Below are 13,026 nucleotides of genomic sequence, written 5' to 3' on the forward strand. Positions count from 1 at the left end.
ATCTATTGGAAAAGTTTCCTTTGTCCAGTCCTGTAGTGACTTAATTCAAAGAATAGTTTCTACTACTGTATGAATATAATATTTTCTGTTTTTTTATAAGACCCGTTGCTCCTACTGCTGTTGGAACTGTCTGGGTATCCTTCCACATTGCCGTCATTTTGTGCTTGCAAATCATGTTGTTTTATGACTTTGTGTCTCTCTGTACCCAAGGCGCTATAGTCACTGGGTGTAGCAATTTCAATAATCAATGCTACTTTTATCTTCTTTTCATGGATCACTATATCTGGATGTTATGTAGTCCAATCTCGCCTACATTTTTACCCGTGGGTTCGGAGCCAAATATCGGCTCCGACTCGGCCAAACTTTTCTAGCTCGAAGTCTTCTATTGGCTGGGCTAAGCAGATATCCCATGCTGCACTGTTCCATATCCCCAGATCTCGTTTGCCGCTCGTGTAGCTCAGACATGGTCTCGCTCTTGGCTGTGGCTAAGTACCCTTTTTCTTGTTATTTGAGAAAATTACTTATACACAAAAGCTATTTTCATAACTAGTGTCTATTTAGTGTTGTTTTGGTTTCGGTAGTGTGTTTGTGGTTTGTGGTATCCAGCTAACTGTTCGTCGGGCTAGGCCCGTTTCAGTTAGAGGACCTAGTCCTCTTATTCTGTGTTGTTCGCACTAAAACCATTTAAGTTAGAGGTTTTAGTGTCGGTTTCCCCTTGCTATTCGTGGTCAGAAAACCATTTTTGTTAGAGATTTTTGGCCTTTTTTCTTTCAGTGCGTGTTCCTTCTGAGGGTTGCGCTGTGGTTTACTAACTTGTTCCCGCTTTTTGTGGTGTTGCGTGTCTGTGTCCTTTCTTGTCAGACAGTGACTTGTGCTGTGTTGGTTTTTTGTGATTGCTTGTTGGAAAATGTCCAAGGATTCAAAAGAGCACAAACCTTCGGGTTTTAAGAAGTGCTCTTAAGTGCGGTTACAAGATGTCCATCACCGATGGGCTTTCAATTTGTGTTTATTGCCTGGGAGCCATCCATCTGCAGGAATCCTGCAGCTTCTGCCATGCTTTTAGTCCCAGAGTGCTCCAAGAAAGAAAGAATAAGCTGATTTTAAAGGGACTCTTGAAACCCTCTTTCGAAGAGGCCATGGATTCTTCTCCCAGTGCTAAATCTAAGTCCTCTAAATCAAAAAAGAGATCTCCGGCTCCTTCAGTTTCCTCGGAGCCACTGGAGAAAGTCACAAAACTTGCTTCGACCTCCTCGGCTCCACTGTCCTCGGGGCCGCAGGAAGTGTCGGTGTTGATGGAACCGGCGTCGGCTCCAATTATATTGGAACCTCTTCAGAGCCTATTGCCCAGTCTTAGACCAGTTTCACCTGAGAGGAGATCTCCATCTCCCTCCCTGTCCTCCAAATCCTCCAGGACCCTTTCTGATGTGGATGTTGATAGGGTGGTGCAGAGGCTCCTCCAGTCACCGGTTTTGGCAAAATTGTTTTCAGCTCCGGCCCAGTCGGCTCTGGAGCCCGTCCTGACCCCTTCTTCAATCATTCCTCCTCTGGGTGCATCTCTGTCTTTGGAGCCGAGTGTTCCGTGCCGTGTGATGTTCCTAGGTCGGTTCCGATGGCCGCTCCAGGCCTGTCGGTACTGACGTCGGCTCCGACCCCGTTGGCTCCGTCCACGGGACTCGGCATTCTTCAGTCGGGCCCGAGGGGGACATCTCGGGACATATTTCAAGGGCTCGAGGGACTCCGACTCCTGTCTTGGAGGCTGGCCGGGACTCGGGGGGGGGGGGCCTGCCTTTGAGACCATGCGGACTGCGCTGGCCAGATCGTCAGCTACATCATGCGGGTCGGTCATTCTGTCCCCCACCACTCCGGTGAGAGCCTCTGATCACCACCTATCCATAGACAGCGGAGCACCAAGGCCTAGGGATACCCCCACGAGTGGTCCCCAAGTTTCTGGGGACCCCACAGAGTTCGTGCCTGAGGAGCCCCCTATAAAGAAAATGTGCAAGAGGAAGCACATAGACTCCCAGGTTGAGTCGCTCACCTCTGATACTGACCTAGAGGAATCGGAGGGGTCCCCCAAGTCATCCTCTGATGATGTTTCCTTCTCCGACATCCTGGAGATACTGAAACAAAGAGGTGACTGTCCGTCCAAAGCCCCCTCCAAGGAGCAGTCAGTCTTCCTTAAGGCATTTGGTGCTCAGCCCTCCGCCTCCTGGGTGTCCCCACCCTTCGAGCTCCTAGTTTTAATTTGTCGGAGGGTGTGGGAGAACCCTGATTCTGGGGAGCCCGTACCCAGGCATCCCAACAAGTTTCTTTCTACTCCCCCGGGTAAGGAGTTTCTGTCCAAAGGAGTCCCTGTGGATGCCATGGTGGTGGCGGTGGCCACTCAGAAGGAAGTAGCAGAGACTTCTTCCTCCGTCCATCCTCCTAACAAGGAGTCTAGGACCATGGACCGGTACGGGAAGTGTACCCTCTTGTCAGCAACCTTTATCTTACGGTCGCCGAACTATCCGTCTCATTTTACTCGGCTGCAGAGAGATCTCCTCAAGGAGTTAGGAGATACTCTTGCGGGTAACGTTCCTGAGGCGGTGGCCCAGACGGTTAAATCCCAGGTGTATACCCTCAATTCCATCATCAACTCCTCCATGCGGCTCATCTCATATGCAGCCGATGGAGCGAGTAGGGCAGCAAGCTCAGGAGTCGCCCTTAGAAGGCAAGCCTGGATGTGCCTTTGTCATTTCGCGGAGGCCTTCAAGTCTTCTTTCACTGACGCCCCCTTTGATGGTTCTTCTTTGTTCGGAACCAAAGTGAAAGACACCCTCACCAGGTGCGAACAAGAGGGAAAGACCCTGTCTGCCTTAGGGGTCTGTTTTTCCCTTCCCTCTAGGCCTTAGCCCAAGGTCCAGCGGGGTGGGAAGATGTGGTTCAAAAAATCACAGAGGTTTTTTTCCTGCCACACAAGGTGAGTCCCCCTCCAGAGGCAGAGGAGGGGGGGTTATTCAGGGAGATGCTGCTCTAGAGGCAGAGGGGGCCCCCACAATTCGGGAGACCGCGATTCTTTTCACGGCTCTCCCTACTCTCGTTCCTGAGGGAGTGCCCGACTGTGCTTATCCGGAGCCAGTCAGGGGTCGAATTTTGTTATATCTGGAAGCCTGGAAAAGCATCACCCAGGACCAATGGGTATTACGAATAATTTCCGGAGGTTATGTCATTCTGTTTATGTCAGACAACCCTTCAGTCAGAAAAATCCCAGATGTTCCACCCAGTCAAAGGGATCAAGCAGCATCAGAGGTTTCAAAGCTGCTAGGAAAAGAAGCCATCCAGCATGTCCCCTCAGACCAAGTCGGATTAGGGACTTAATCAAGATTCTTTTTGGTGCTGAAAAGAACAGGGGACCTGAGACCCATAATAGATCTCAGCCGACTGAACAACTATGTACAGAAGTCCAAGTTCCGTATGGTCACACTACAATCGATTCTCCCATTGTTGGGAGAGGAGGTATGGATGTGCTCCATCGACCTCAAGGATGCTTACTACCATGTCAAAATGGACACGGCATCCAGGAGTCACCTACACTTCCAGCTGGGAGCCAGTCATTTCCAGTTTCAAGCCCTGCCCTTTGGTCTCACCACAGCCCCCAGAGTGTTCACCAAGTGTATGGCGGTGGTGACTGCTCACTTGAGACGTCAAGGATTCCAAGTGTTTCCATATCTGGACGACTGGCTCCTTACCGCCCCCACCAGGCATCTACTAATCCAAACCAGGGACGCTACCATCACTCTATGTCAACAGTTGGGCATAACACTAAATTGGGAAAAATCTGCCTTGTTGCCCTCACAGCGTGTCACCTTTATAGGCACAGAATTAGACACCGTTCGAGTGCGAGCATTTTTACTGCAGGAAAGGATCAGAGTCTTACAGCAACAGATACACACCCTGATGCCCCCTGAGGAAAGCGAAGGCAAGATGGGTTCTTCAACTCCTGGGGACCATGGCAGCAATAATTATGCTGGTCCCTCTAGCGAGATTGCACATGAGACTTCTTCAATGGCTCCTCTTTGTTCAATGGTCTCTCCAAAAATTTCCACTTTCTCACCCCATTTTGCTCACGGACAGATGCAAACAGGATCTCAGTTGGTGGCTTTGCACCAACAATTTAGACGGGGGAAAACCCTTCGTTCCACCCATCCTGGTTGCCACAGTGACCACAGACGCCTCCCAGATGGGGTGGGGGGGCATTGTCTTGGCAGGACAGTCCAAGGCACGTGGCAAGATCACGTGATACATCTGCATATCAACATCCTAGAGATGAGAGCGGTGCTACTTGCTTTGCAGGCACTTCAGAGCTTTCTGCCTCTATGGATGATTGCAATACACTTGGACAACATGTCAGTAGTGTGGTATCTAAACAAGCAAGGGGGAACCAGATCTTACCCCCTGTGCAGAGAGGCCATGCGAGTGTGGCAGTGGGCAGTATCTTCGCAATGGTTTCTGGAGGCAACGCACATTCTGGGGAAGTCCAACGTGATAGCGGACAGGCTAAGCAGAGCTATTCTGATGCCTTACGAGTGGTCCCTGAATCGTCTAGTTGCAGAACAAATCTTCAGCAGATGGGGTCAGCCTTGCTGCGACCTTTTTGCCAGCCCCCTCAATGCCAAATGCAGCAGCTACTTCACGCTGATCCCCCCACAGGGGGAGTCACCCAGGGATGCTCTAGTTCATGATTGGCCCCCCGGTCTGCTTTATGCTTTCCCTCCGTTTCCCTTGCTCTCAAAAGTGATTCAGAAAGTACAATCCTTGGGAAGCAGAATGATCCTGATTGCTCCACACTGGCCTCGTCAAGTCTGGTTCCCCTTTCTCCAACCCTACATTGTGGACACACCTTGGATTCTGGACCCACAACCAGATTTACTGACACACATGTCGGGACAGTTCCACCCCTCTCTGATGACCCACCGATTGACAGCCTGGCTACTCCACTTCCAACGTTAGTTAGGCTTCATTATTTTTCACCGGAGGTAGTTCACATTTTATCTTCCTCTCATAAGCCCTCTACTAGGAAGATTTATTCTAGCAAATGGAAGAGGTTTTCTATTTGGGTGCATACCCAAGGAATTGATCCTTACACAGCCCCGATTGCTTCAGCCGTGGAGTTTTTGTCTATGCTTTTCCATCAGGGTTCCGCGTCAGCTACCATAAAAGTTCAATTGGCAGCGATCTCCAATTTTCATGTTGCTAATGAGCCTAGTCTCATGGCTCACAGACTCTGTAAAGCTTTCCTGAAGGGTACTCTATTACTCTGTCCTCCGGTCTCTGAACCTATCATGCCCTGGGATCTCAATTTTGTTCTACAAGCCCTTACTTCACCACCTTTCGAGCCTGCAGCTACCTGTGATTTGAAATTCCTGACTTGGAAAACAGCCTTTTTAATAGCAATCACTTCAGCCAGGCGAGTTTCAGAAATTCAAGCCCTTTCTATAAAACCTCCATACTTGATCTTCCATAAGGACAGGGTTTCTCTTAGACCAAACCCTTCCTTCCTTCCTTCCTAAAGTGGCTTCCGTATCTAATCTTAATCAATCTATTGAGTTGCCTGTATTCTTTCCTCATTTTTCAAACAAGGCAGAATTTAAATTTCATCAATTGGATGTACACAGACAGTTACGTTTCTATCTGCACCGAACACAAGATATCCGAAAGTCTGATCAACTATTTGTCTCCTTTTGGAAAACAAAATTGGGTCCCCATCTCCAAAATCACCCTATCCAGATGGATATCTAGTTGCATCTCTTTCGCCTACTCCACAGGAGGAAAAGACCTGCCGTTTCCGGTCAAGGCTCACTCTACTCCGGCAGTTTCTACATCTACAGCCTATCAAGCCAGATTGTCAGTGGATGATATATGTGCTGCAGCTACTTGGGCTTCTGCTCACACATTTGTTACTCATTACAAATTGGACGTGGTATCTAGGGGCAGGGGTCCTTTGGTTCCACAGTACTCAGGAGTATATTCCTGTGAGCCACCCAGGATGTCGGTGCTAGGGACGCTGTCCCATGGGTAAGAATGTAGGCGAGATTGGACTACATAACATCAAGAAGTTATGCACTCACCATAACGTTCGATGTATGTAGTCCATCTCGCCTCACATTCTTACTTACCCTCCCACCTTCCCCCTTCCTGGAGGATCTGGAGGTTAGGTTTCTATTTACAGAGTTCCCTTCACTTTTAGCTTATTCTTTTTTACCTGGAGGTTGTGTATGCATGGGGTATGAATGGGTGTTTGCAGCAAACTAGATCTGGGGATATGGAGCAGTGCAGCATGGGATACCTGCTTAGCCCAGCCAATAGAAGACTTTGAGCTAGAAAAGTTTGGCTGAGTCGAAGCCGATATTCGGCTCCAAACCCACGGGTAAGAATGTGAGGCGAGATGGACTACATACATCGAACGTTATGGTGAGTACATAACTTCTTGTTTTCTCACATCTATTTTTTGAACTGTTGGTAATGGGTGATCCCATATGATGTAAACATTTTCTATGCTTTGTGTCTCATGTTTCCGCTGTTTTTCAGCTACTTTAATATAATGTTTGCGTAATCCCCAGTGCAACAGTCTTGCCACATTGTTATGCCTTTCAGTATACAGCCCTTCTACCTTTAGTATATCACACCTAGCAACAAGATTTGTGACTGTTTCCAATTCTGTTTTACAAAACCTACATTTATCTGTATCTCCCACATGTTCAGTGAACTTTGTAAACCAAAGTGTACATAGTTTACTATCCTGGGCTGCCAATATTAACCTTTTGTCTTTTGGTTTAAAATCACCTCTTCTTAACCATTCCTTTTGTTTGATCCTGATCATGAGGGTCTTCCAAAAGTTTTCTATACTTACAACTATGTTTATGCATTTTCCACAGTTCTTGTCTTCTCATGTGATCCTTCCCCTTATGTTCTTTCTTTTGTTTTTTTGGCACTTTCAGTTGCGGCCTGATTTTTATCTATTTCTGGTTTGATTTCCATTCCTGCTTGACATCAATATGCTTCTGCTAAACTAAGCAGGGAAGTCATCTTAGACTTATTCTCCTCATGTTTTAAAACTTTCACTACATTTGGGTCATGTAAGGTCAGCAGATATGTATGCAGTCCCATGATTGCAGATCTATACATGTAATCAATTTTGTGGAGGCCCATACCTCCTTCAGAACAGGGATGTATAGTATTGTCATGCACTGATTTTTATAAATCATTTGATGAGCATGAAGCATCCTTCTTGTTTTCCTGTCCAGCCTATCCAACACCTTTTGGGGCCAGTCAATCACTCCAAAACTGTATTGTGGTTTTCTGTACGTTTCTTATTAGTTTCTTTAAGGAATGCTATCCAAAATCCTAGTCTCTTTCTAGCTGTCAAACTTTTTGCTTTGAGTTATGTATATGAGCCTTAACTGCATAGCTGTGAAGTACCCCTTCAAATCAAGTAACTCTAAACTCCCTTGTTCTTTGAGGAAAGGAGCTTATACCACTTAACTCTTGCCATCATTCCTCCCAAATAAATTCCTTCAAGTTTTTATTATCATCCACAACTTATTTGGTAAATTCAAATGTACCTGACCTGTATATAAGACTAAGGGAGCTACAACTATATTCATTGCTTATGTCTTACTATCCATATCTGTCATCAAGAACTTGCATATTCTCAGTTTTTGTATTATATTTTTAGTTTCTTCCTATATGTTCTTTGTTGCCACAATAGAATGCTGTTTAATCCATATACCTAAATAGTTCTTCTTATCATGTCCTCATAAGTATTGGTATTGCTGAACCAATTCATAGGTGACTACTAGGTTTATTGTCCCTGATGGTACATTTTAACCACAGCCATGCTCCTGTTTGTCACCCAGCTGTGTTATCCCATAGGTGTTTAACTATCCTTGCCATAGCTGTATTTATATATATATATATATATATATATACTTCACATTTGTAGTGGATTCTCATTTGTAATGGATTATTTTGTTTGTGTCTTTCCTTTAGTGTATTAGGGGTTCCAACTGTACAATAGTGTGTGTAACCAGTGTTTCTGTCCATAAGGAGGATATGGGTCAATCCTGGACAAAATGCCCTATTTCCCATCCACTGATACAATTTTCTTTTAAATAGGATAATGGAAGGGCTTAGTTTTATGTATACGGGGAGTCTGTTCCATAGTAGTAGTATCTCTTGGGATATGTACCTATCCCTCCCTCTGTTTAGTTGCAGAAGAGGGAGATGTCTCTAGACCAGGTATTTCTAATACTATTTGACTTGCAGATGTGCAGTAGGTCCATTATTGCTGGTTCTGTGGACTCCATATAAGCCAGGCTTATGTCACCTCTTGCTAGCCTGTATGAGGCTGAGTATAGAGACAGGGCTTTGAGGAAGTCCTTGTAGGTTACATGCATTAGGTCCATTATTCTTTTTATAAGGAGCCTCTGTGTAAGGTTACCATACATCTGGGTTTCCCCGGACACGTCTACTTTTTTGAGCTCCTGTCCAGGCGATTGTTGAAAATTCTGTGATTTGTCCGGGTTTTAAAACCCAGACAAATCACAGAATTTTCAAAAAACAGACATCCCCATTTCGGAGTCTTTCCTCCGCTTTGTTTTTTTTTTTTTGTTTTTTTGATTGGCTCATATACCGGTATACAAGCCAATCAAAAAACGGAGTTCTGTTCAATGCGGCATCAAGAACACCATACCAACCAAACATGAAAACTCCATTCCTGATGTAATAAAGCGTTGAATATTTTACTTTGCTGCGGAACTGCTTGGTGTTCCACATTGAACAGAAGAGAGTCCGCTGTGCGGGTTTTTGATTGGCATGTATACTGGTATATAAGCCAATCAAAAAGTGAAGCTCTGTTGAATGCGGAACTGCTTGATGTTCCACATTAAAAAGAAGAGGGTCCGCTGTGCGAGGTTTTGATTGGCTTGTATACCGGTATACGAGCCAATCAAAAAGCGGAGCTCTGTTCAATGCAGAACTGCTTGATGTTCCGCATTGAACAGAAGAGGGTCCGCTGTGCGAGGTTTTGATTGGCTCGTATACTGGCATACGGGCCAATCAAAAATCCCCAAACATGGAACTACTTGTCTTTAATTCGGAAATGCATTAAAGACAAGACTAAAGACCTTTTTATTTTCTCTTCAGCCCTAAGAGGATGAAAAAATATGTGCTGGTACCAGCACATATTTTTTCGTCCTGTTTTAAATACAAACAAATATGGTAACCCTACCTCTGTGGACACTCAAGTTGTTGCAAATACCTGGGCAGGTACATACCAAAGGGAGCATTGCATTCTATGATGGACTTAATGAGAGCTGAATAAAGTCGGACAATTTCCTTTCTTTACCTATATGCTATGCCTTTATAAGTTGCACAATGTACAAGGAATTCCTCACAACAGTGGACATGTGTTCATCAAAAATGGGTCATTGTTCTTCGGTTCATAGGTAGGTACTAGGCTATTGGCCCTAGGGCCTATATAAGCCTAGCCAAAAAGGTACCCTGGCTTTCGCCACCCAAGAAAATGATTTTCCTGTGCCCCTGTCGAGCAGAGCCACAGAAGTGATCCCCGGGGTGAATTTCCTATTTCACATCCAATCATCAAGATTTTATTTGAAGAGTGCTAATGAGGAGCTCTGTTTGACATAGATAGGTAGTCTGTTCCAGAGTATGGGAAGTCTCTGCGACAGGAATTTATCCCTCCAGCATGTTCTCTTTATTGTGGTGACAAGGTTTAGGTCCCTGCAGCATGTAGCTTGGAGGGATTGGGATTTCTTTAAGTGGAGCATGTCCAACAGCTCTGGGTTTAACATATGTTAGGCAGAGATCGCCTCTGAGTAGGCGATTTGCGACGGAATAAAGCTGGAGTTTTTTGAGACAGTCTGCTTAGGGCATCTGCTTGCGGCTAGTAATCCTCTTTGTGAGGTATTTCTGTGGCCTCTCCAGTTGTTGTAGATGTCTTGTGAGGTACATACCAAAAGTGGTGCTGTACTCTATAATGGGTCTAATGAGTAATGTGTAGAGGGGAACAGTGACCTCTTTTTGTCTGGATGAGAAACCTTTTGTGATGAGGTGTGCCACGTAGAAGGATTTCCTGACCACTGTGGCAATGTAATTATCTAAGGAGAGACTACTGTCCACCTGCGTCCCAAGGTCTCTTATCACACTTTCAGTGTCAATGTAAGAACCCAAATCCCTGACTACTGTGTCTACTCTTAAGGGTGTATTGTCAATGTGATGATTCCTAGGGGTAGTCATGTTTCCAGAGCACACAATAATGCACTTTTTGGCATTTAGTTTTAGTCCACGACTCTGGCACCAGTTATTTGTTTGGAACAAGCCCTCCTGTAGAATCGCTGAGTTCTTGGGGATTTAGTAACTGCTCCCAGCTTACAACCATCCACAAACTTGGTCAACCATAGGCCTTTGACTTTTGATGTTATGTTGTCCTATCTCACCTTCATTCTTGCTGGTTGAGATTGGAAGCGAGCATCAGTTCCGACTCGGCCTATTACTAGAGCTTGAGAGCTTCCACTGGCCTGAGGCTGTACCCTATCCCATAATGCCTAGGGAAGATAACCCAAATCTCATTTGCTGCTAAACTAGATTGGGTGCTTCTCACAAGGCTCAGGCTAAGTGAACTCTTTTTTGGATATTACTGGTTTATTGTTACTCTATTTCAAAATATTTTGTGTATATATTGTTCTGTTTTACTAGTTGACTGTATTTTAGGTTTCACGGTAGTGAAACCCCAAGTTTTTTCTTGATTGTGTGCTTGTTGTGGCTGGTCATCACATTCACTAGGCCTACATCTCCCTGTCCCATCCTTTCAAACTCTAAAACTTAAATCTTAACGTACCCATTTGAGTTAGAGGGTTCGTATTTCTTTCTCTTCTGTCCGTTTAAGTTAGAGGACAACTTTTTCCTTCCACTGCCAATTTTCCAAGAGGTTTCATCATTTGAGTTACAGACATCTCCTCTGGCTAGTGGGGATGGTCGTTTTAGTTAGAGACCTCTCCTCTAGCCTTCTTTCTCCATGCTTGAGTGTTTAAAAAAAAAAAGTTGAGTAGAAGCTAGATAATTATCTTTTTGTTTAGTGTGGTGTTTGATAGCTCGATAGTTTTTTTGTTAGTATTACTATCTTTGTCTTTCACATAGTTCCTGGACAATATTGTTGTGGTTGTTGTTTGGTTGTTAATATGTCCAACCAAGGCAGAGAAGTGAAACAGTCTGGCTTCAAAAAATGCGACTCCTGCATGTGGAAAATGTCCTTAATGGACAGACACTAATTGTGTCTACTGTTTAGGTGCAGTGCACCTCCAAGACGTAATGTTCAATATGTCACAGTTCCAGTTCCAGGGTTCTGCAGGAACGTAGAAACAAACTGATGGTTAAGGGACTGCTTCCATTTGCTGAGGCTCTCGAAAGGAACCAGACCTCTTCAAAATTGTCCCAGTTACCAAAATCGGACAAATCTACAAAAAGGGGTTCTTCCTCTGCTCCTGCCTCTCAGCTGACTAAGAAGGGTCTGTATCACATTATCGAAATTCTAAAATATCGAGCACCATAAGCTCGACCTTGGAATCTCGAAATGTGATATACTTGAACGCTCAGAACAGCGAATTCCGAGAATACACACACACAGCACAAGCACACCAAAATACATAATCCACACATACACACTTCACAGAACCCTACACTAAACCGTACATACACTACTAGTTATCCACTTACCTTAACCCAACCCTAACCCTAAGGTTCCTAACACACACTCACCTTACCCGCTCCCTATCCCTAAGGTCCCTGTCACACACTCACTTTACCTTGGTCCGTTCGCACACTTACCTTAACCCGGTCTGTCACCTTTGCACCACAGTCGAGGAAATAGCGAAGCTGCAGAAACAGCCCACCGAATACTTTCCCTAGGAAAATATTCGGTGTTCTGCAGCTTCACTATTTCAAGCGTTCGCTGAATAGGGGTCGATATTAGAACATTCAATGTTTTAACACTAAGATGTTCTAATATAGACCCGGCTAAGGAACCCTCAAAGGATTCGACTTCAGACATGAAGGCTATTGGGCCCGAGAAAACTGTTCCTTCGGTTCCACCAGTATTGTTAAAACTGACCAGGATTCATATACGGAGCCGGTCCCCAACCTTGAAGCCGGTATCCTCAGTCCCCCGTCACCCATCTTACAGTCTGTAGCTAGTAACATAAAATCATTGGCCCCATCCTCTCGATCATCCAGGAGTCTATCGGATGGCAACTTGGAGCGGGTGTTCAAGAGGATGCTTGGGACTCCAGCACAAGCCAAGATCCTTTGGAGTCCAGCCCAAAAGGATTTGGAATTGACTTCTACTCCTTCCCCTTCTGCTGTTCCTCCTCCTCTGACCTGAATGGTTCAGAGCCGGAGTACTTGGATGTCTTTGTGGTGGAACTGTCGGGTCCAAGACTCACCCCTGGGTTTTAGGCCCCGACCTCTGCTCCAAACTTTTTGTTACCATCTTCTGTCAAGGGGACTTGGAGACGACGCTCCCCCTTCAGGTCCAGGGAGGAGAGTCAGGTCGGACCCTTATCGGATCCAAATCTACCTCTCAAGGTTTCGGCACAGGTGAGCTCGGCACCTACATTTGCCTCGGAGCCCACGTCCTTGGTATGGGGGAAGTCTCCTGGTTTTTCGGAGTTAGAGGCTCCCCTCGGGCCGGGGTCGTGGTGCCTTCAAGGTGATGAGGAGTGTGCTGTCACCCCTGCCAGCTCCACCCTTGAATCCATGCACTCTTCCTCCAAAAGTGACAGTGTCTGCCTCTGTACCATCCCTCCCCCTCAGGCGTAGAGAACCAATGCCCCAGGATGCCCCATTGGCTGAGTCACTCTCTTCTGAAACCTCTCCAGAGGAGCTCTCCGGAGAGGCCCCTTGGAAGAGAACTTGTAAGAGGAAACATCTGGACTCCCCTGAGGAGTCTGTCACTTCTGATACAGAATTAGA

The sequence above is a fragment of the Protopterus annectens genome, chromosome 1.part2 (assembly GCF_019279795.1).
Source record: "Protopterus annectens isolate FY-2018-M chromosome 1.part2, PAN1.0, whole genome shotgun sequence".
Lineage (NCBI taxonomy): Eukaryota > Metazoa > Chordata > Ceratodontiformes > Protopteridae > Protopterus > Protopterus annectens.